General features: G+C 34.9%; 1 long non-coding RNA gene across 1 annotated transcript in view; it reads right to left on the reverse strand.

Annotated features, from left to right (window-relative positions):
- LOC135967401 (uncharacterized) overlaps positions 1-24407 on the reverse strand; it is a 503457-nt gene that overhangs the window by 58388 nt on the left and 420662 nt on the right. The window contains exon 3 of the long non-coding RNA XR_010581490.2: positions 10467-10559. This is a non-coding gene — a long non-coding RNA (uncharacterized lncRNA). The remainder of the gene's footprint in view (positions 1-10466; positions 10560-24407) is intronic.

The raw sequence follows: 24407 nt of genomic DNA on the forward strand, positions 1-24407 counted from the left end.
AATTTTACTCATCCCTGCACTCTTGAAAATGACAAGAAAAGAAACTCAGATTTCACTAACCAACTCTGAACAGCCATTTCTTGCTTCTGGACTTTAGAGTTCCAACCCTGACATTTTCTTTATTTACTTTTAGGAAAATGTCTTTCAAAATAAAGGACACAATTGGAAGAAAGAGGGGGAAAAGTGGGAGACAGAGAGGGACAAAAAGGTAAAGAGGAAGAGAAGGAGGAGGAAAGGAAGAAATAGAGGAGGGGGAGAAGCAGCAGCAAGAGGAGGAGAGGAGAAATCATGAGAGAAACTCATCCCTCCCCTTAGGGTTCCCCTAATTCAGAGACTCTTCTCTCTTTACACACTGTACTTCTGTGGATAGACCACAGTTTCGGATCCTGCAGGTCTGTCATGTTCATGCAAAGCAACTGATCTCCATGGGGACCATTGTCTGAGGAAGGTAAAGATAAAGACCTGCTACATGACAACTGCTGATTATAGTTCTGCTAATTTTACTCCCTTTCACTGAGTTCCAGATACTAAATCTGAATCCTGCTTACTTATCTTGGAAACCTCAGCCCAATAACAAAGGAGATGTCCTATAAATATCTGGGTACTAAATACCTTTTCTGTGTATATCTTGTCTGCCATTAGTCTTTGTCCTTCCTTAGTGAAGGTTTACTTGATAAACTTATGAATCTCTTTGAATATATAGTTTATCATTTTTACAAAGCAATAAACATGCTTATTACATGAGGTTGTTGTGAGAATTCCATGGGGATCTAACCACAGCCCCGTGGCCCAGTACAGAACATTTGACAAATGTTAGAGCTCTTTTAAGTTTAAAACCACTCATTTTCATTAGAATGCTGTATAGTTTAGTCATTAAAAGTAGAATTTTCTAAAAGTATAGGTTTCATTTTGAATCCTTGCTCTACATTTTACTATGTAATATGTCACAAGTAATATAACATCTCTGAAATCTTATATGTAAAATGAAAATAATGATAGCACCTCCAACATAAGATTCTTTGTAAGAATTAACTAAACTAATCTTTGGAAATTTTTGAGATATTCAGGTTGATTGCTGAGCAATTTATCAAAATATATAATCCTAGAAAGACAATAAATTTCATGGGGAAGAAAAGGTACTACTTGAGGAACAAGTATACTGTTTTGAAAAAATGAGTATTTTAGAATGTGTCAAAGAGATACAAGTGGTGATATGAAGGAAGAAGTTTGATATAAAAATATAGAGCTCATAAGACATTTAAACTAAAAGATGAAAATGGGTTGGCAGCCATCAGCACATAGATGGTATTGTATATACAGCATGAGACTGAATGAGATTATCTCAGAAAGTAAATCAAATCTTCTTTTAATTAAAGAAGAGAAATGCTTTCAGGATACCTGATGTTTACTGTTTGAGGCTGAGCAGAAGAAAAGTTGTTAGCTGAGAAGACTCCAAAGTGGCAACAAGAGAAATAAAGAGAACAAGAGAATGTTACAGAAATTGCATCATACAGAATTTAGTTGCAGATAAGAGAATAAGAGAATATAGACACAGGAAATTAGGTGCTTACAAATTTGGTGGCTGGGCTTGTTCCATAAAATTTACTCCCAGAGCAAGGTAACTGAGGTTGCCTATCAAGGGAATAGTTTTGTATGTTATAGTCATACATCTGATGAAAAATATTAGCATTGTCTCAAGTGCTGGCTACAGGATCACACTTCCTTGGCCACAATGTAAAGACAAGAAGTCACCACCAGATTGATTTGCTTTATAATCATGCTACACAAAAAGAATGTTTCAATCTCTATACTTTGCCACGGTCATTACTAAAATCCCTGCATATGTAATTTTCAAATAATAAATTACATATAAAATATTGGAACACATATCAAAAGAGTCAATTTACCATACGGACCAAAAGGTATGCAAGGGGAGGGAGGTATTTCAAGAAGAAAGGAGCAGCTATTTGTGTGCAAGGGTACTGGTGAGGCATGTAAAGGACCACAGAACAAAAAGTTAAATTTGGCACTAAGAGATATCCTTGCTGACCTCAACAGTAGTAGCAGAGATGTGAAAACTTGAGGGAGATGCAGTAGGTTGAAGAGTGAAAAAGTAGCAAGGAAATAGAGAAAAGAAAGAGAAACAACTCATTTTTGGAGTATTTTTGTAAAAAGAAGCAGAGAAGTGGAGCAATGGCTGAGTGTGAATGGAGGGGTCAGTATATATATATTTTTTTATTTTATTGGCTTTACATGGCATGTATTGACAAACTGATGGGGATAACTCAGTAGAAATGGAGAATAATGTTTCAGAGAAATAAGGGATAGCTGCAAGATAAAATACTTAAGAATATTACAACCCAAATTAGGCTGTTCTCAGAGAGAGAGTAAAGGGAGAGAGAATAAAAAAGGGAGTCCAAGAGATTGCTTGCAAAAAACTGAATAATGGGTTATGAGCCTAAGTGTGTACAAAGAGAAATGAAGATAGCATATGGAGACTGGATAGTGGAAAAGTTTGATGGATTGATGGACTGGAGGTCTAAATTAGGTAAAAAGTAACTTGGAGTTGACCAATTAGAGTCAGTGGCAAATGGAAGGGGTCAGACTGATATAGTTATGGTTCTGGATATGAACAGGTCTAGTGTTAATTATCAGAATGTTAAATATAGGAGATTTTTTAAAAGTTTGTTGGAAGTAAGGAAGTCAAGAAACAGAACTGGGGGTGATGGATGGGTCTTCTTGGCTATATCACTGATAACACAGTAGCACTAATTGAGAGTAAAACCCTGAGCAAAGAAAATATTCATTTAGTGAGTGAAACAAGGTGACTTTAAGATCTAAATCTACAATGGCAATAATTTAGCAGAACTATATGGGCATCAAATAAGCTATGGTTTAGAATGAGGAAAGAGAAAACACATATATGTTGATTTTAGAACTGTCACATGGACTAAACGTGATAATTGTTATAAAGCACTATAACCAAAGTCATGCACATAAACACACACACAACACACATAGACACACACACACAGACACACACAAACACACCACGGAAGTATCAGACCACTAACTAGAAAAATCTCACAACATGACATAAATACAAAAAGTTTTTAGAGCAAGTGGAATTTTAGCTGCTATATGTTAATTGGTGGTAATCCCAGCAATAAAGACAAGGTAATCAGAGAGACTTTTTCAAAAAGTCTACACATTCTGGCCGGGTGCGGTGGCTCAAGCCTGTAATCCCAGCACTTTGGGAGGCCGAGACGGGCAGATCACGAGGTCAGGAGATCAAGACCACCCTGGCTAACATGGTGAAATCCCGTCTCTACTAAAAATACAAAAAAAAAATTAGCCGGGCGAGGTGGCGGGCGCCTGTAATCCCAGCTACTCGGGAGGCTGAGGTAGGAGAATGGTGTGAACCCGGGAGGCAGAGCTTGCAGTGAGCTGAGATCCGGCCACTGCATTCCAGCCTGGGCAACAGAGCGAGACTCCGTCTCAAAAAAAAAGAAAAAAAAAAAAAAAGTCTACGCATTCATTGGCACGCTGTTTCTTCTGCAATGAATTCTTGATGATATCGAGTGTCTTACTAATATCTCTCTTCCACACAACTGGCATGAACACAGGCATACTGAATCAATATTTATTTAATTTCAAGTTCTAAGAATCTAAATTACATGAAGACATTTTTCTCTATTTAATAACTGAAATATGGAAGAATTTAAGAGAGTCTAAATTTGCCACTCCATAGCAAGTGGAAAATGTATAATGCTATAGTGAATCACAAGAAATTTAATAGCATTTTCACTTATCAAGCATCATATCTGCTGTATATGCCTACCATATTTCCAATTTACTAAAATAAATGTGGATAGAAAATGTAAATATTTATTATGCATAGTTTCAAGAAAATCAAAAGATAGGACCCTCCCTGACCCTGGAAATTTGTTCAGACAATCTGTAGTCATGGTTCATTAGTGACATGCCCTACCAAGCTGGTGAATAAATAATAATTTTCATTCCCTTTCGTTGCTTTTCCTGCTTATGGAGACTATTAGTAGATAAAAATGACATTAACGCACATTTTGTATAATAAAGATTCCATGAACCTAAGAATCTTATTTTCACTGTCAAGCACCCATAACCACAGCAGGGGGATGATGAATAAGAGATAAAAACCAGAAATAGCAAAATTCAATATAATTTTAAGTGAAGTGTAACCACAAATGTGAGTGAAAAAATGCAATTATATGCTAGCAGAAGGAGACTGCTGATAATTAAACATAAATGTATAATATACATATATATAACAAATATAAATATATAGCCTAGTTAAGTTTTGTGACCATAATATATATGTAGAATTCTGTGTGTGCATATATATATATATATATATATATATATATATATTCTAATATATATTTAAGTATGATTACATGAACAAAACAATTTTCTTAAGCCTTGCTTGACAGCTGTTAAGGATCCCTTTTACATTTAGAAATAACTAAAGTAAGTAGGCACAAGAGAAATAAAAGTAGAGCAGATCATTTCAAACACTTACACAAATAGGCACATATGATTCAATAATGACACAGGCAATAACTGTGCTAATGAAAATTACCTCCTTGATTATTATCTTATTTCTCCATTTTCTTCTCATATTGGTAGAAATCATTTGTAAAGGCATTGGCTTTCCCCAATATAAAGTATCATGCCAGTTGTTGATGTCTTGCTTTGGTATAATACAGTTAGGGGCATCTACTGCTCCCTGAATATTATAAGAGTCAGAAACAGATATTTTAACTTTTAAAATCTTCATGCCAAATAGGGAAAATTTTACTGGCCTGATGAATTTTATATTTTTAAGTATAATGTATAGGGCAAAGGTCTTTGAAAAATATTTTATCTCATATGATATTTAGCCACATATGTGATATTTTTGGTAACAGTCATAAGAAAATAGATGGTGGGTCCTACGTTCCTTTGAATCACTACTTAGTAATAACAAACATGCTCAGAGCTTTACAAGGAAAGGAGGACTTGAAAGATCGACTTATGGTCTAAAGATGTCCATCAACTATTTACAAGAAAACATATTTTTATAACGACCCCACCTTCAAAACCTTGGAATAAGTCCCTGCTCTAAACAGCAGATCAAAATTAGATAAGCTTAGTTGAGTATACAGAGGAGGCCCTAATTGTCTTTTTTCAGATATTCAATTTTATTTCAGGTTAGGATAAAAAATAAATTTCAAAAGGTGATTCATGTTTGTTTGATTCTGTTTTAATGAAGAACTTCTTGGGGAAAAGTAAAATGTCACGTAACCCTCTCAAAGGAAATACAAAGAAATAAAATTTTCAATGACTCATGAAGATGCAAATGACAAGAAAATATCTGAAGTAACCTCAAAGTGATTCTCTGCCCATGGAAGTAAAGAACTAATGAAATCTAAAGAGGGTGATGTCAGTAAGATGGTCCACCAGAAGCCCTTGGTCCTGATCTCCAATACAAAAACAGCCAAAACAAATAAGCAACTACATTTTAGTGAAGATAACTTAAGGGGAGCACAGAGGTACATCGAAGGGGTAGCAGAAACTGATGAGCACAGAAACTTAGGAAAGTCACTTCGAGAACAGAAGGAAACACCCGACCTCTATCACCCCATCACCCAGCCCAGGATCAGATAGGAACCAGGAGAAACCTCTCCCTTTAGGGAAAAGATCATCAAGAAGGCCCCAGCAGCCCTCATCAACACCTTGCATGCACTAAGCACACCTGAGAGAGCTGTCTGGAGTCAACAAAGCTGTGCTCCCCAAGAGAAGTAGCAAACATTGTACCCTAGCTGTTGTGGCCTGCAAGGCAGCTACACTACACCACTGTGGAGATGCAACTACTACTGGAGTGTGTCCTGGTCAGGGAGCAAGTGGCCACACCCTGTCATCCTTGAGGTTTAGCCCTGCTCCTGCCAAGCCACCCTCGCTTAATGGCTCCACATCCCCCAGCCAAGCTGGGAGCTGCTGTTATACTCTACCTTATGGGGCCAAAAGGCAGTGGAGGTGCCCCACCTATTCCTCCCAGTCAGAGCTGTGTGTCCCTCTCTCAGGCCCAAGTTGAAGCTGCTCACTCCATGCTGGGGAAATGGTACCTTGGCAAAGCTACTCCATATACCCCACCCAGTAGCTGCTGAACCCTGTCCCACTGTGCCAAAGCCGAAAGGATGCCCCCTTTCTCCTGGGAAAATAGTACCCTGGTGTCCCACAGCTGTCACAATCACCTCCTTAGTGCCTAAGTTGAAGCAGCAACCTGCCTCATTGGAAAAGGTAACTTTGTTGCCCAGAGTGGCTATGCACCCCTGTCCTTAAACTGAAGTGGCACCCAGCTTCCCAGATAAATGGTGCCTGGGCCACTCAAAGCAATCACCATCCTCCTGGCCCAAACTAAAGCAGCACATAAAGCCACCTGAAGAATTGATACTTTGGCCAAACTGAGCAGTTGCACATCCTATGGCTGAGCTGCAATGGTATTACATGTCCCAGGGAGACAGAGCAGTGGCTAGGCTGAAACACCCAGCCTACAGGCCAAACAACTCTAGTACCATGTTTCCCTGATGCTGGAGTAGCCCATTAGAGTACAAGTTGCTGAGGTAACCTCCACCCCATAGAATAGAGTCATCACTATACTGTTCCCTGCTCCCCAAAAATGAAACCACAGTTGTGCTCCAACATTATGGGGTCCTTGCTGCTGCCGAACCTGGCCGCACAGAGTCTGGGGTACTGCCAAGTTTCAGATTCCAGAGTCACCACTAGCCAATGCCTCATTACCAGGAACTTGAGTTGCCAGTGAACCGTATTGCTCTGATTCCCAAATAGTATGTATACCCCACTTCCGGGGCCCAATCCTTTATAGTATACCTTCTTCTCGGGAGCTGGGTCAGTGATGTGCCCTGTCACCAAGTGCCACAATAAGTTTATGACATCTTGAGATCAGAAACCCAGCTCCACAGCTATTCTGAGCACCTTGGCCATGGATCCTAGTGCCACTGAAGCTGCTTATAGGCTGTGTCAGATGCAAAACCAAGAAGGATCCCCTCTGCTAAGTCTCCCTATTGTGGGGGAAAAAAGAATAGAAAAGCCTCTCAATCCCTTGCCACCAAGCACCCTAACAACTGTTGTTACCACCATCATGGCCACAAACTTCTCTAACCTAAGTCACCAACACACCCACAGTTATCGCTGATATTGTTTGTCCCTGAAGAAGCTGTGTGAAGGCTACACACACTGCATCTAAAATATAATAGAGAGTTTCCACAACAAACCAGATTCAGCAATTGAAAGAATCTCTGAGATTTATCCCAGGGATGCAAGGACAGTTCAACGTATGCAAATCAATAAATGTGATTCACCACGTTAAAAAATTGAAGGACAAAAATCATAGGACCATTTCAACAGCTGCAGAAGAGGCATTTGACAGAATTTAATATCCTGTCATGATAAAAACTCTCAAAAAACTAGACATAGAAGGTGCATACTTTAACACAACAAAAACCATAAATGACAAAGCCACAGATAACAGCATACTGAATGGGGAAAATTTGAAAGCTTTCTCTCTACTATCTGAAACAAGAGAAGGATGCCCACTTTTTCCACATCTACTATAGATAAGAGAAAAAAATTAAAAGGCATCCAAATAGGAAAAGAGAAAGTCAAACTGCCTGTTTGAAGACAATGTGACCTACTATATAGAATGCTTTAAACATTCAAACAAAAAAAAACTGTTATAACTAGTAAACAAATTCAGTAAAGTTGAAGGATACAACATCAACACACAAAATTAGTACTTTTTCTATATACTTACAGTGAACTATCTGAAAAAAAAAAAACTAGTCCATTTATAATATCTAAAAAAATGCCTAGGAATAATTTAACCAAAGAAATAAAAGTTATCTATACTATAAATTTAAAAAAAACACTGATGAAATGAATTCAAAAGTACACAATTAGATGGAAATATACTTAGTGTTTATGGATTAAAAGATTTACTATTGTTTAAATATCCATACTACCCAAAGTGATCAATAGGATTCAATGACATCCCTTTCAGAATACCAATAACATTCTTTGCAGAAAGAGATAAAACAGTCTTAAAATTTGTATGAAACCACAAAATACCCCAAATAGCCAAAGCAATCTTGAGCAAAAGAATAAAGCTGGAGGCATCACAGTACCTGACTTCAAAATATACTGCAAAGCTCTAGTAACCAAAACAGCATGGAACTGGCATATGAACAGACATGTAGACCAATAAAACAGAAAAGACAGCCCAGAAATATATCCATACATGTACAACAAACTGACTTTAGAGAAAGTCATCAAAAGTACATATTGGAGTAAGGACAATCTTTTCATTACAATGCTGGAAAAATTAGATATCCACATGAAGAAGAATAAAAATAGGCCCTATTTCTCACCATATTCAAAAGTCAACTCACAATGCATTAAAAATATTTAAGTATAAGATTTGAAACTATAAAATTACCACAAGAAGACACACAAGAAATGATTCTGATATTGGTCTGTATAAGGCTTTTATGAATAAGACCTCAAAATGCATGGGCAACAAGAGCAAAAATAGACAAATCAGATTAAATCAAACTAAAAACCTGCACAGCAAGGGAAACAACAATCAGAATGAAAAGAAATCTACAGAATAGAAAACATTTTCAAATTAGATACCTGACGAGGGTAAATATTCGTATATATACAAAATTCAAACATCTCAATAGAAAAATAATTCAATTAAAAATGGGCAACAGACCTAAATGGACATTTCTCAAAAGAAGACATACAAATGGTCAACAGGCATATGAAAAAAAAAAATGCTTAACATCACTAATCACCAGGGAAATACAAATCAAAACCACAATGAGATGCTGCTTCACTCTCTTTAGAATGACCACTACCAAAATGACAAACTATAACAAGTGATGGCAAGGATGTGGAGAAAAGGGGAGAGTTTGCCCACTGTTGGTGGGAATGTAAGTTAGTACAGATATTATGGCAAACAGTGTGAAAGTTTCTATAAAAAATTAAAATAGAACTACCATATGATCCAGCAATCTCATTTTGGATATATATTCAAAGGAAATGAAATCAGTAAGGAGAAGAGATATCTGCACTATTCTGTTTATTGCAGCACTATTTGCAATAGCCAAAATATGAAATCAACCTAAATATCCATCAACAAAAGAATGGATAAGGAAAACGTCATATATAAGCAATGGAATACTACTTGGCCACAAAAAAAAAGAATGAAATTCTGTCATTTGTATCAACTTGGATGAACCTGGAGGACATTACATTAAGTGAAGCAAGCCAGACACAGAAAGACAAATACCACATGATCTCACTTATATTTGGAATCTAAAAGCATTGATTTCATAGAAGCAGAGAACAGAAAAGTGGTTACCAGAAGTGAGGGAGGTTAGAAAGGAGGAAAACATGGGGATAATTTGGCCAATGGATACAATGTGACAGTTGGATAGGAGTAGTAAAGCACTGGTGTTCCATTGCACAGTGGGGTGATTATAATTAACAATCACGTATTGCGTGTTTCAAAATACAGTCACGCACCACATAAGAATATTGTAGTCAATGAAAGACCACATATAGGACAGTGGTCCTGTAAGATTATAATAGTGTATTTTTCTGTACCTTTATATTTAGATACACAGATGCTTACAATTTCTGTTACAATTACCTATAGTATTCACTATAGTAACATGATGTACAGGTTTGTAGATTAAAAATAATAAGCTATACCATATAGCCTAGGTGTGTAGTAAGCTCTACCAAGCAGGTTTGTTAAGTACCCTCTATGGTGCACATGCAATGACAAAATTGCCTAACAACGCATTTCTCAGAACGTATCTCCATTGTTAAGCAATGCATGACTCTAGCTAAAAGGGATTCTTAATGTTCTCACTGCAAATAAATGATAAATATTTGAGGTGATGGATTTGTTATTTTTTCTCATTACAAAGTATTTACATAATACCACAAAACTACCCAATAAATGCGTATGATATTATGTCGATTAAAAATAAAGTAAAAGTCTAAAAAAATAGCATTATCTACATTACAATTCCAACTAAATTTTATAGTAAAGTGTTTCAGAATTTATTTGTATTATTTTTATTCTAAATTTTTAAATATTTAATTACACAAAATAATATGCTAGATAACAGGATACTCACTATCTTAAAAAATCAAGTTAATACTAAACAAACTTTGAATCAAATCTTTCTTTCTTGAAAGAAATAGTACATTATATATTGCTGAGATTCTTCATTTCTATGAATACTGCCCCTACCCCATTCTACTAGTAATAAATATCCTCCCTATGCCTATTTTATATTATCACATATACAGTATTAATACATATGTGTAAGCTGGGCACAGTGACTTACACTTATAATCCCAGCAGTTTGGGAGGCCAAGGCAGGCAGGTTGCTTGAGCCCAGAAGTTTGAGACCAGGCTGGACAGCATGTTGAAATCCCATCTATAAAAATAAAATAAATAAATAAATAAAAATTAGTCAAGCTTGCTGACACATACCTGTAGTCCCAGCTAATCTGGTGGCTAAGGTGGGAGGACTGCATGAATCCAGCAGGTGGAGGTTGCAGTGAGCCAAGATCACACCACTATACTCCAGTCCGGGTGACAGAGAGAGACTCTACCTCATTAAACAAGCAAACAAAAAAAGCATATATTTACTTAAGAACATAGTACTATATACTTTTTAAATGGATGTTTCAAATGTTATACTGTATGCAGTCTTATACAACTTAGTGGCCATGTTTGTTGACTCAAATCCATGTTAATATCCCAATTAATGAGCATATACATTGTTCCAATTTTCACCATTTCAACACTGCAATGAATATCCCTACATCATGACTTTTTAAATGTGTATTTTATTATTATTATACTTTATGTTCTAGGGTACATGTGCCATGTTTGTGTGCTGCACCTATTAACTCATCATTTACATTAGGTATATCTCCTAATGCTATCCCTTCCCCTTCCCCCCACCCCATCACAGGACCCGGTGTGTGATGTTCCTCTTCCTGTGTACTAGTGTTCTCATTGTTCAATTCCCACCTATGAGTGAGAACATGCGGTGTTTGGTTTTTTGTCCTTGCGATAGTTTGCTGAGGATGATGGTTTCCAGCTTCATCCATGTCCCTACAAAGGACATAAACTCACCATTTTTTATGGCTGCATAGTATTCCATGATGTATATGTGCCACATTTTCTTAATCTAGTCTATCATTGATGGATATTCGAGTTGGTTCCAAGTCTTTGCTATTGTGAATAGTGCTGCAATAAACATATGTGTGCATGTGTCTTTATAGCAGCATGATTTATAATCCTTTGGGTAAATACCCAGTAATGGGATGGCTGGGTCAAATTGCATTTCTAGTCCTAGATCCTTGACGAATCACCACACTGTCTTCCACAGTGGTTGAACTACTTTACAGTCCTACCAACAGTGTAAAAGTGTTCCTATTTCTCCACATCCTCTCCAGCACCTGTTGTTTCCTGACTTTTTAATGATCACCATTCTAACTGGTGTGAGATGGTATCTCATTGTGGTTTTGATTTGCATTTCTCTGATGGCCAGTGATGAGCATTTTTTCATGTGTCTGTTGGCTGCATAAATCTCTTCTTTTGAGAAGTGTCTGTTCATATCCCTCACCCACTTTTTGATGGAGTTGTTTTTTCTTGTAAATTTGTTTAAGTTTTTTTGTAGATTCTGGATATTAGCCCTTTGTCAGATGAGTAGACTGAAAAAAAATTTTTCCCATTCTATAGGTTGCCTGTTCACTCTGATGGTAGTTTCTTTTGCTGTGCAGAAGCTCTTTAGTTTAATTAGATCCCATTTATCAATTTTGGCTTTTGTTGCCATTGCTTTTGGTGTTTTAGTCATGAAGTCCTTGCCCATGACTATGTCCTGAATGGTATTACCTAGGTTTTCTTACAGAGTTTTTATGGTTTTAGGTCTAACATTTAAGTCTTTAATCCATCTTGAATTATTTTTTTATAAGGTGTAAGGAAGGGATCCAGTTTCAGCTTTCTACATATGGCTAGCCAGTTTCCCCAGCACCATTTATTAAACAGGGAATCCTTTCCCCATTTCTTGTTTTTGTCAGATTTGTCAAAGATCAGATGGTTGTAGATATGTGGTATTATATCTTAGGGCTTTGTTCTGTTCCATTGGTCTATATCTCTGTACCAGTATCATGCTGTTTTGGTTCCTGTAGCCTTGTAGTATAGTTTGAAATCAGGTAGCGTGATGCCTCCAGCTTTGTTCTTTTGGATTAGGATTGTCTTGGAGATGCGGGTTCTTTTTTGGTTCCATATGAACTTTAGCGTAGTTTTTTCCAGTTCTGTGAAGAAAGTCATTGGTAGCTTGATGGGGATGGCATTGAATCTATAAATTACTTTGGGCAGTATGGCCATTTTCATGATATTGATTGTTCCTATCCATGAGCATGGAATGTTCTTCCATGTGCATGTTTAACCATCAGTCTCAATTCAGATGTACATAAAACATGAAAGAGTTGCATTTTCTTGTAGTTACTCTCTGTACCAATATTCTGCTGAATTGCCCCTTCTAGTTTCTTCATAATATCTTGTATGAATTCTAAACATTTTCATTTTAGATAAACTTTTTGTTTTAAAGCATTAATTGAAACCTCCATTTACATCTCACCTCCTCTCCTCAACCCAGGCTAGAGCTGGGACATTGACTTCTAGGAGAAGAAAATGTAGGTGGCAAGGCCTGGCTCTGAGATACATCACCCTGCATTCTGTATTTCCAGAGTTTTGAGATAAGGAACATGAAGAAGTTTGACTTTAAGTGTTTTATTATATTGTTGTTATTTGTTTTGTTTCTAGTTTAATCATCCATTTTTTTTGGTTTATTTTCTCTCTCCATTGCTTGTTGCTGCTCTCTGGCTTACGCTGAGTGACCTTCAACTCTTCTGTGTGGCAGCCTGACAAATCTGAATGTCTTTGGGAAGGTTTGATGGTGCCCTTCAAGGAAGCATTTTGTAATTTCTTGATTTATATATTGTAGATCAAACTCAAGTCTTTTACCCATCTAACCTCCAGCCACAGCCAAGAAGCATTACCCCTGGGAATTCTCTTACTCCTTGGGGCAGAAAACTCTAATGTGGGGTATCTTAAGATAGTTCAGACACAACTGCCTACTTTTTCCTTTTGACTCACAAGAAACCTTATTCCTCACTAAAAGGAATGTGGGAGTGTAGCGGGCTCTACTCTCATTCTCTTTTTCTGACCTGCTTTGTCTCTCTTAATTTGCTTTCCCTCTGTTTCTCCCCTGCCTTATTTCTGTAAATTTGCAAATTTTTCTAACTTCTCCTATCCACAGGACTGAGGAACTAATCACCTAACTGTAGAATAAAGTGACTGTTCCCCTTTTTTAAAGTAGTTCACAATATGCTGAGTGCATATTTAAGATATTTTCTTCGCTCTTCCCAAAATCACCATGCACAAGTTCCCTGGAAGGATCTCTCTCCTCCCTTTAACTCTATTTTCTGGAGACCTGGGCACGAACATTGGAGAATGGAGTGACGTGGTGTGACAACTCGGGGTGAACACCGTTGGCTCACTCATGTCTTACCAATATCTCTAGTATTGATGATTGCCTTTAGAATGCGGGGTATTTAATACTTTTTTATTCGACATTCTATTACACAGAGAAGATAAATGCTGGATTGTAAGGTGTGCTTATTTTCAAAGTTACACCATAATAGTAACAAATTGCTCTCTTACATGGCAATACCAATTTTTCAGTCCATCATCAGCATATACAAGTTTGCAATTCCCTGATCCTTTTAGCTAAACTTTGTATTAACAGATCTTTAACAATTCTCCAATCTTAAGAAAGTAAAATAGTATCTTGTTGTTTTGGTCTGCACAACCTTGCTTATTACTGACTTCAAGCATATTAACATATATTTCTTGACATTAAAAATTCTTCTTTCTAATGGCCTTTTTATGAACTTTGTTTTTCTTTTTTGTTTCTATTTACACTGATCTGTAGAAAATCTTCGTGTATTCTAAACATCAGTCTTTTATTTGTCCTATGTATTATGAATGCCTTTAGTATTTTATTACCTTATTTTATATGATTTTCAAATTTTAATGTAGTCAAATGTATCAATCTTTTGCTTCATAGTTTATGGTTGTATTTGTTACTTCAAGTCATACATGTTTTCTTATAAATCTGGTATAGTTCTCCGTTACTTTAGGTCTTTTTATGCCCTTCAGTAAATATTATTGCTTCCTCTATAAAACTTCTGCACAGCCTGATAGATTTATCCCTAGGAACATTATCATTTTTGGCTTTCATGGATGATATATTTTAATTTCACTGTCTAATTTATATTTGGAATACAGGAATGTTATTGATTTGGGAGTAGTAATCTTGTACCCAGAAACCTTCCTAACTCTTATTAATCCCAATGTTTTATAGAATGTCTTGGAGTTTAGAAGCAGAGTATTGGCTCAACTGCAAATAATTACAACTGGTCCTTGAGTTCAGCCCTAATTACTTCTCTATCTTTTCTATTTTATTGCTATGATATAATAACTTCATAGTAGTTATTTCGATAAAAATAATGAAATTTTTTTCATTATCATAGTAAAATTTTTTCTACTATTATAAAGTTTAATAGTGGTAATGGCAGTCATCCATTTCTCCTAACAGCAAGGAGAACTATCATGTCACAACTCAGCCATATTTTCTCTACGTGTTTGAAAAATTCCTTTCATAAAGTCAGGAAGGTTCATTGTTTCTAAGTTTTCAAAGAGTTATGATTATAATGATAATGATTATAAGGAAAAATTGGTACTAAATTTTGACTTTTCCCTGCATCTATATTAAGACAATATAGAGCTATCACCTTTAATTTGTTAATGTAGTGAATTATATTAATAGCTTTCTAATATTAAGCATACCTTGCATTTCTAGGATAAATTCTATTGGAATATAATATATTCTACTAGAATATATTCTTTATATACATTAATAGATTATGTGCATTAGCATTTTATTTACTCACAAATTTAATTTTTTATGCTACTCTACCTTAATTCATCAAATTTTATTAGATTTATAAACTATTACCTGTTAAAACAATGTAGGTGATATTTTACAATTATTTAACATTTTGGAGGCTTATATAAACATACAACATTATATTTATTTAATTGTAATCTATTTTAAAGGCCTTCTGTTTTTATTACATCAATTTGATAAAATTTGTCTTTTAATCTACATTGTTAAAAAGTAAACTGGGGCACAATAAATGTTAAAGAGTTTATTTGAGTAAATAGTGATTAATGAGTCACATGCCTCCAAATTTGAAGAGGTCTGAGTTCTCTATCAATGAAGCGAAGGCTTTTTATAGGACAAACACGGAAGAAAAACGAAGAAAATATTTGATTAGTTATAGTTGTACAAGTAGCCTTACGTGATTTAACTTGATGTAAAAGCTCTAGTCATGTAAGTTAGTAGGCAGCTTCTAATTGGTTATCCATAGGTCATTTAATATAGGCATTTAAAATAAATAGTTCCATTTAAATTTTATTCATGTTTGCAAGCAAGCAAGGTTAAAGTGATTTATGAGATCTAACTGGCTTTGTCTGCTCAGAGATTCCTTAGGCCTAGTCTCTTTAATTGACTTTAGCCACATTTTAAATTCATTGGCATAAAGTTATTCAAAATACCCCTTCACCATTTTTTATAGAGGACTCCATTTTCATGATTAATATTTGTTGTTTTTATCATCTTGTTTTCCTGTTCAATATGTCTACAAGTTTGTCCATATTCATTGTCTTTTTTCTATTCTACATTATTTCTTAGCTTGCATTTTTAATATTTTCTTCTATTTTCAATTATTTCTACTTTTTCATATTTTATTATTTACGTATATTTTTACTTTCCTGAATTCTCATTAACTTTTAATCTTTATTTTTGCGGATCTATATTTGATGGCTATTCATCACCTCTAGTATCTACTTGTGTACAAATGTTTAATATTATTTTTATCATTTAGTTCTAACATATTTTTCTAATTTTTATATTTCCCACAAATAAGCATTAGTTAAAATGTCTTACTAATTTCTACCTTTTCTACTTAAAGAAAATGCGTATAGTTTACGTTGTTACAAACTATTCTTATTTAGATCTTATTTGTAATAGAAATGTTAAAGAAACCATCTTTCTTTGTTTCAAATATCTGAAACAAAGAAAACCTGAATTTATTGCTTATTCAGCAAGAAAGAGTAGCATTTGCAAAGTGAGTCTCTCCAAATAATGCACACAGTGATCTTACATAGGGTTGGAAGTAGGAAGAAGCTCAGGCATTAGGGGATTTTGAGAATCACATATTCTAAACCTGGATGGCTTTCAGTTGTAGAAACTTTGTTTCTGGAGTGTTTGCTGCTGACTGGCTGCCAAGAGCATGGTATCTATCTCTGATTGGTTAAGATGGGTTTGAAACTATTTCTAGTAGTTATTTATTCATGGCCTGGGACTATGCCTAAGAAAGTCATTATTTTGGAGAACAGGAAATATTTTTTCTGTAGGGCACTATCTTGGTCTGTTCATATTATATTAAATAATCTTGGTAGTCATATTCGTGCTGTATTTTAAGGTTTAACTGTAACAATACAAGAAGGTATTCTGGAATTTGGGAATTTGTAAAGATTGGAGAACTAGGTAAGACTCACTTAAATCATATTAGGAGTAAACTAGATACAGTTTACTAAATGGTTAGGACACAGGCATAGAAATACTGATATGTTAGAGAGAGAGAGAGATAGGCAAATTTATACCTTTAGTAGTGTGTGTATGTATGTGTGTGTGTGTGTGTGTGTGTGTATCCAATTAAAACTTAATCATTTGTATGTTTATTTAACTTCTGAGTTTTCTAAAATATTGAAGAAATAACATGAAACAACTGTGGTGAATGAACATGTATTGATTCATTTGGCCCTAGGAAGACTATTTTCTCCCCTGGTTTGCCAGTTAATGATGTATTTTCTTCAAATTGGTCTACTTTAATATGATGGCTTTTATCAACATGGATAATTTAGTGCATCCAGGGATAATTCAGCAATCCAGTGAATTTTTAGTTTCTCTGAAATTGCTCAATAGTTGGTAAGTTTTCGGGTTTTCAGGATCTGCTCCACCTATGGAGAGAAAGATGATAAAACAACTTTTCAAAAAAATAGGAAGAATTGAGGATCAATGACTCTTTTAATACTTCTTCCAATTCCAGAAACTTGGAAAAGGAAAAAGATGAATTGGTTTGTGTGGAAGAACATGATTCAGATTTATGACCCATTTGTTAAAGTAGTAAAATGATGGGCTTGAGACTGGGAACAGAATTTCTCTCAAGAAATATAAGAAGGAGACTATTAATTCATTGATGATAGATTATCTCACAAAAAATCACATTCCAAAATTTTTACCTATTTTCATTTCCATTAGCAATGCACATCTATTCACTGTACCTTTGCAAACACTAGAAATGATATACAGCATTCTAATTTGTGTGTGTATATACATATATATGTATATGTTAATCTGATTATCACTGTGACTTGATGAAACGAGACATAGAAAATAGAATAGAAAGACAATGTCTTAGTGAAAGAAAATGGAGTTTTAAGGAGTGAGGCAGAGTACCACTGAATATAAAGATGCAATAAACTTGTAAGGAAATTAATAATCCTCTAATCATACATACATGAGGAGAATATGATTAAAGCGGAAAGATGAGCGAGACAAGAGTAAGATTACCAAAAGCTTGTTCTTTAGAAAATCTGACAAAATGGGAAAATGTGTGATGTATTCTTAATATCAGTTAAAAACTGAAATACTATGATAATTTGTGAAAATTCTAAATATCTCAAAGTCGTATTCTATTTAAGAAGAATACCTCATAATTTCTTCATTTTTTATTTTTACAATTTATTGTCCTAAGGAAAAGTAGCTAAACGAACAAATGGAAAATTCTTATTATTCAATTTTGAAAAAAAAAAAAACCAACCTTTTTTGGTTAGTGAAGTGTAAGTAAAGACTTTGGAGAAAGTGAATATTTAACTTTGAGACTTTGATTAAGAATGGCCAGAGACATTCACATATGCATCTGTGATTATAAGAAAACTACTAATAAACATCCTAAAGAAACCTAAGCTAGATTCCATAAGAAGCTTGTAGAGATCTGTTTCATCAGGAAGTATTCTCAATTTTTACACATTAGTTACTAGAAACATTGAAATTTTTAAAGCAATGTTTTCAAATTCTCCTTTATTATTGAAATGACTTAATAAACATAGTAAAATATTCAAACATTATAAAATTGAGTCTCTCGTTTTTTTCAAACTGAAAAAATAAATCTCAGTGATTTTCTAGATTGTCAGATTCAACTCCAGAGTTTAACAAGTTTCCTGTGCTTTCTTATAAGAAAAAAAGGGTATGTGTTTATACATGTATATATATATACACACACACACAAATAAATATTTGACACTTCATGTTTTCATGAATAGAAGTTCATCAAATGCATCATTCATTAGCTGTTTGTGGGCAATATGCACATGATTGTAAGTACTGACTCAGACCAATATGGTTATCTTGGATAGATATCCAAACTCTGCCACTTGCTAGCTATGCAGCCATCAGAAAATTACATTATTTCTTTGTTTCTGTTTCATTATGTATAAAAATATAGATGATAATAATATCTCCTTCGGGGGCAGTCATGAAGATGAAATTCATAAATTCATATGAAGTACTTAGAACCATGCTACATGGTTAAAAAAAATCAACAAAGTTTAGCTACTGTCATAATATTATTCTACTTCCTTCACTTACTAATTTATTTTAGAGATATACTCCTATTTTCACATACACAAATTGATAGAGTTTGTCTCTGTGTCTCCACCCAAATCTCATCTTGAATTATAATCCCATAATTTCCACATGTCATGGGATGGACCTGGTGGGCAGTAATAGAATCATGAGGGAGAGAAAAAAGCTTTCCTGGGCCCAGTCCAGGACCCACCTGCTATTTGCAGCCTTGGGACTTGGTACCCTGAGTTCCAGCCACTCTAGCTCTGGCTAAAACGGGCCAAGGTACAGCTCAGGCTTTTGTTTCAGAGGGTGCAAGCCCCAACCCTTGGCAGCTCCTATGTGGTGTTGGGCCACCGGGTGTGCAGAAGGCAAGAATTGAGGTTTAGGGACCTCTGCCTAGATTTCAGAGGATGTATGGAAACACCTGTACGTCCAGGGAGAGGTTTGCTGCAGGGGCAGGGCCCTCATGGAGAACCTCTGCTACAGCAGTACAAAAGGAAAATGTGGGGTCGAAGCTCCCACACAGCGTCCCAATTGGTGTACTTCCTAGTGGAGCTGTCAGAGGAGGACCACCATCCTCCAGACCCCAGAATGGTGGATCCACCAATAGCTTGTACTGTGCACCAGGAAAGGCCACAGACACTCAATATTAGCCTGTGAAAGCAGCCAGGAGTGGGGCTATACCCTGCAAAGCCACAAAAGCAGAGCTGCCCAAAACCATGTGAGTCTACCTCTTGCATCAGTGTAACCTGGATCTGAGACGTGGAGTCAAAGGAGATCATTTTGGAACTTTAACGTTTGGTGACTGCCCTGTTGGATTTTGGACTGGCATGGGGCCTGTAGTCCCTTTGTTTTGGCTAATTTCTCCCATTTGTAGTGGGTTTATTTACCCAATGCCTGTACCCTCACTGTATCCAGGAAGTAACTAATATGATTTCAATTTTACAGGCTCATAGGCAGAAAGGACTTGCCTTGTCTCAGATGCGACTTTGGATTTGAACTTTTGGGTTAATGTTGGAATGAGCTAAGATTTTGGGGGACTGTTGGAAAGCATGATTGTGTTTTGAAATGTGAGGACCTGAGATTTGGCAGGGGCTGGGGTGGAATGATGTGGTTTGGCTCTGTGTTCCCTCTCAAATCTCATCTTGAATTATAATTCCATAATCCCCAGGTATCATGGGAGGGACCTGGTGAGAGGGAACTGAATCATGGGTGATTCCCCCATGCTGTTTTCGTGATAGTGAGTGAGTTCTCATGAGATCAGATGGTTTTATAATGTGCTTTTCCCCACTTCACTTGGTACTTCTTCCTGCCACCATTGAAGAAGGACATGTTTGCTTCCTCTTGTGCCATGAATGTAAGTTTCTTGAGGCCTCCCAAGTTATGTGGAACTGCGAGTAAATTAAACCTATTTTCTTTATAAATTACCCAGTCTTGGGTTTGTCCTTGTAGCAGCATGAACATGGACTAATATACAGATCAATATTATTCTTTCTAATAGCTTCATAGTATTTTTTCACTCTTACGTTGATGGACAGTATAATGACCAATACTGCAGTAACATTCCAATTTCTTCTTAATATGAAGGTGCAAATATGTACTTAGGATATATTTTTAAAGGTTGAATTACTAGTTCGAATAGTAAAAAATTGCCATTTATTGAATAATGGCCTGACAACAGATACATAGGAACAAAAATCGACACAAATTATACCATATTTTTAAAGATCTATTAGTGAAAGACATGTAGAAAGCACTAAACATAAAAAAGGACATTTATAATTATGTTTGAGGCACAGATCTCAAAAGAATAATCCTAAGGTCAGGGCTAACAAGTAAAAATAATATTAGAAAATAATACCTAATCTCTATGTTTACTTCTTCTTTTTTTTTTTTTCAGGGAAGCAGTCTTCAGCTAAAAGATCTAAAAACCTAAAGTTCATTATAAGTAAAAATACTATTTGTACTTTTCCAGATTATTTAGAAACTTATAAATAAGGACATCCAATTACAATTGATAGCTATTGCAAGGCGAAAAATTGCCTAAATCTGGGATTGAAGGACCAGGTGAAAGTTTTTAATGAGTCCTACTTATTTACTGGATGACTTTTTCCAAGCAAATTTTCTAAGATTATCTCCATGTTCATACAACAAAATTTGAAGGAGAAAAGAAGGAAATGTCCTATTGCAAAGAATTATTTTGAGAATCAAAGAGTATACCTTTTATAAATAATAGTCATTACTACTAACAAACTTTAAGCATAAGATAACTGTAAAAATAATGGCCTTCAACAGTAATCCTAATTTTTTTAAAAGCAGTGGAAATTGAGATTAATGTACCATCCTCAGAGATGTATGAAACACATCTTCAAATGAAAGATAATGGAAGTTTTAGAAAGATAAATCTTGATAAATGCGAACCAACATGAATTCACCAAAACAAGTCATAAGATACTAGCCTCATTTCGTCTATTAAAATAAACAGTAGAATAAGGAGTCAAGATGTATAGTAAATTTAGGAACTCTAAAACTCAGGAAATAATTTCAAACAATCTTTCAAATTATTCTTGTAGAGAAGATGAAAAGCTTTACCTATTTACTAGGTGTGGTCAGGGATATATACACGAAAGTCACCTCACCAATGGCAAAAGCTAATTACTGTTACAGAGCATTGCTATTATTTCTTGCTATCAAAAGATTTATCTGTCAGTTATTTGAATGCAGAGAACACATATGTACCAAAGGATAAATTAATATAAAAGCTTAAATATATAGGAGGCAACTTTCTTGAAAAATAGAATGAGGAGCCACAAAATTCTCACATGTAGAACAGAAGACCGAATCAATAAAAAGGAAGTGTATGGTCATCACAATACTAAAACATTAACTACACAAGTGTGAAAAGACTTAATTAGAAATGCTAAATGTCAGAAAACATATAAGTAAAATATGTTATATGGTTGTCAAAAATGCTAACAAGCTTATGACTCCAATATCATAAAAATGTACCATAAGGATTGGGTGAAATTATAGTACCTTTCAACCTCAAGTTGCTAAAACCACAGGTGAAATTTTTTTTGCTCATGATAATGAACTGCATTTTCAGAAGTACTTTGATAAACCCGAGAACATGCAAACGGAAAAGGACAGAGGGGCACCTCACTAAATCAGTGGCACCACTAAAGGTGGAGCCCACTTTAGTGGAGCACTTCAAAAGTATATATAATAACTACTTAAGTGAGAGGGAAATTTATAAAATAAAAAAGTGAAAAATCAATATTTGTTTTATTTACTACTTAGGAGAGCGACAGGTGGAAACAATACTTACATGTATTCTATTTAACTTACTGGAGAATAAGAACCTATGGGTAAAATTTACAAGATGTTTGAAATTACCAAAGATAATATGGAAAGCTCATGAAATAATTAGAACCATTCATATATGGAAAGGGCTGCCTTTGACTGGTGAGATCTTTGTCACTGTAATCATTAATAAAGAGGTGGGAAAGCCACTTACAGAAAATGTTGTAGAAGTAAATCCCAGAAGGGTGTGAACTCTGTTTTTAAGATTCTATAACCGTTTACCAACTTATTTCTTCTTTCTGTCTTCTTCCTTTGTCTGGTTTTAATTTTCTTTTTCACTTGGCTCTCTTTTTTCATTCTTCGTGTACTATATTGCAATAGACTTGAGACATATTATGCCAGTCTCATCTATTATGTTTATTTTCCCTCAGCCCTTTTCTATTACTCTCTGTTAAGTCTTCATAAGGATTTATGCATTTGGCTTAACCTTGCTGCCTATGGGCATATGCTTGTTTCCTCCATCGATCTGTTGTTTTATTGCTAATAAACCATTTTTCAAAGATGCCAGACTCAACATACTTTTATGTTGTTTTATAACAGTACTAGTGGTTATTCTGAGTACAATTCAATAGCTTCTTTTAAAGTAAAAATTTATGACCCTTATTTTGTCCCACTGCAAAAAGTACCTATTATGAGATCATAGTGATAATATGAGTATGTATTTCTCTGTACTTCATTCAGTTGATAACCCATTATCTGATTAAGATGATAGGATGAAAATTTCTACAATACATAGTGTACATATTAATGTAACATTCCTACATATTTTTAAAAGTATATTTCCTAATTATAAGGTAATATACTCATTACAGAAAATTATCCCAAATATATGCTGCCTGCAAGACTCACTTTAGCTTTGCATAGACTGAAAGTGAAAGAATGGAAAATGGTATTTCAAATGAAAACCCCCAAAAAGCAATGATGTCTATACTTATGTTAGACAAAATAAACTACTTCAAAACTGGAGACACAGAAGGTCATTATGTAATGTTAAAGGGGTCAATTTACCAAAAGGATATAACAATTATAAATATGTCTATGCATCCAATATTGAGTCACCTAAATATATAAAGCAAATACGAACGGAAATGAAGAGAGAAATATCAATGCAATAATAGTAGGAGATTTTAGTACCCTACTTTCAATAATAGATAGATCGTTAAGACAGAAAATCAATAAGGAAACATTTAACTTGAAATACACTTTAGACCAAATGAACTTAACAGGCATATACAGAATGTTTCTTTCAATAGTAGCAGCAGAACATACATTCTTCTCAAGCATTCAGGAAACATTCTCCAGAATAGATTATATATTAGGCCATAAAACAATCCTACATGAATTTAGGAAAATCAAAATTACGTCAAGTGTCTCTTTTGACCACAATGGCATTAAGCTAAAAATCAATAACGTAAGGAAAACTTACAAATATATGGAAAATTAAGCAACCTACACCTGAACAACCAATGGATCAAACAGTAAAAACAAGTCAAAAACTGTATTGAGACAGATAGAAATGGAAACACAATATACCAAAGTTCATGTGTTGTAGCAAAAGCAGTTCCAAGAGGGAAGTGCATAGCAATAAGCATCTCTGTGACAAAAAAAGAAAATTCTAAAGTAAGCAATTTCACTATACACTTCAATGAACTCGAAAAAGAATAGCAAACTTAGCCCAAAGGTAGTAAAAGAAAAAAAGGAAATAATAATGATTAGAGCAGAAATAAATAAAATAGAGACAATAGAAAGCAAGAGAAATAAACTAAGAGTTTTTAAGATGAACAAAACTGACAAAATTTTAACTAGATTAAAATGATACAAGACTGAAATAATCAAAATCAGATGTGAAAGAGAAGAAATTACAACTGATACCACAGAAATACAAAGGGTTATAAAGGACTACTATGAATAATTATAAACCAACAAATTGGACAATTTAGAATAAATGCATAAATTCCTAGACACAAACAACCTACCAAAACTGAACCATGAAGAAATAAAAAATCTGAATAGACCAATAATAAGCAAGGAGATTGAATTTGTAATAAAAACAAAATCTCCCACCAAAGTAAAGCCCAGTGTCTGATG

This window comes from Macaca fascicularis, chromosome 15 (assembly GCF_037993035.2).
Source record: "Macaca fascicularis isolate 582-1 chromosome 15, T2T-MFA8v1.1".
Taxonomy (NCBI): domain Eukaryota; kingdom Metazoa; phylum Chordata; class Mammalia; order Primates; family Cercopithecidae; genus Macaca; species Macaca fascicularis.